Raw genomic sequence first — 1,361 nt, 5'->3', positions numbered from 1 at the left:
TTTCAGAACGCGCTCCTCGCGCCACAAAGCCGCCTCTAGACGCGTGATCAATGAGCAGCGAGCTAAAACATATCGCAAATGTCAAAAATAATATAACGGGGTTAATATATATCGCGCACATGCGATATGTTTGTCACGAGGCACAAAAAATAATTAAAAAGGGAATGCAACACGAGGACTTCCCAGAAGGTCACCCATCCTAGTACTACTCTCGCCCAAGCACGCTTAACTTCGGGGTTCTTATGGGATCCGGTGCTTTAGGGATGGTACGATCGCATCCGATATGTTACCCCCGCCTTCGTCCCTTATGCTTGCCACTCCCAGGTCCACTACAAAGATGATTGTCATTCTTACTACCATTACAACCGTTGCCTAATAATGGATAATGCCCTATATATACTACTTACTCCCACCCCCTCAAACACGGAGACGAGTTTACCACGGTTTCCACCCCTCCCTCTATACCGCAGCAACAAGTATTTTTTTACCCCTTTCAGAACGCGCTCCTCACGCCACAAAACCGCCTCTAGATGCGTGACCAATGAGTAGCGAGCTAAAACATATCGCAAATGTCAAAAATAATATAACAGGATTAATATATATCGCGCACATGCGATATGTTTATCACGAGGCAGAAAAAATAATTAAAAACGGAATGCAACACGAGGACTTCCCATGAGGTCACCCATCCTAATACTACTCTCGCCCAAGCACGCTTAACTTCGGAGTTCTGATGGGATCCGGTGCTTTAGTGCTGGTATGATCGCATCCGACATGTTACCCTCGCCTTCTTCCCTTATACTTGCCACTCCCAGGTCCACTGCAAAGATGATTGTCATTCTTACTACCATTACAACCGTTGCCTAATAATGGATAATGCCCTATATATACTATTTACTCCCCCCCTCAAACACGGAGACGAGTTTACCACGGTTTCCACCCCTCCCTCGACACCGCAGCAACACGTATTTTTTTACCCCTTTCAGAACGCGCTCCTCGCGCCACAAAGCCGCCTCTAGACGCGTGACCAATGAGCAGCGAGCTAAAACATATCGCAAATGTCAAAAATAATATAACGGGGTTAATATATATCGCGCACATGCGATATGTTTGTCACGAGGCGCAAAAAATAATTAAAAAGGGAATGCAACACGAGGAATTCCCAGGAGGTCACCCATCCTAGTGCTACTCTCGCCCAAGCACGCTTAACTTCGGAGTTCTTATGGGATCCGGTGCTTTAGGGATGGTATGATCGCATCCGATATGTTACCCCCGCCTTCGTCCCTTATGCTTGCCACTCCCAGGTCCACTGCAAAGATGATTGTCATTCTTACTACCATTACAACCGTTGCCTAATAATG

General features: G+C 46.4%; 3 non-coding genes across 3 annotated transcripts; all 3 read right to left on the bottom strand.

Moving 5' to 3' along the window:
• Positions 1-161: 161 nt before the first annotated feature.
• Positions 162-280, bottom strand: LOC123173617 (5S ribosomal RNA). Its single transcript, XR_006486385.1, has one exon. It is a non-coding gene; the product is annotated as a 5S ribosomal RNA (ribosomal RNA).
• Positions 281-652: 372 nt separating this feature from the next.
• Positions 653-771, bottom strand: LOC123173653 (5S ribosomal RNA). The gene has a single exon (XR_006486403.1). It is a non-coding gene; the product is annotated as a 5S ribosomal RNA (ribosomal RNA).
• A 370-nt stretch (positions 772-1,141) lies between these two features.
• Positions 1,142-1,260, bottom strand: LOC123173600 (5S ribosomal RNA). The gene has a single exon (XR_006486369.1). It is a non-coding gene; the product is annotated as a 5S ribosomal RNA (ribosomal RNA).
• Between the last annotated feature and the right edge of the window lie 101 nt (positions 1,261-1,361).

Source organism: Triticum aestivum, unplaced genomic scaffold, assembly GCF_018294505.1.
Source record: "Triticum aestivum cultivar Chinese Spring unplaced genomic scaffold, IWGSC CS RefSeq v2.1 scaffold140664, whole genome shotgun sequence".
Lineage (NCBI taxonomy): Eukaryota > Viridiplantae > Streptophyta > Magnoliopsida > Poales > Poaceae > Triticum > Triticum aestivum.
Note: the sequence above shows the minus strand (reverse complement) of the source record. Positions and strands in the feature narration are given on the sequence as shown.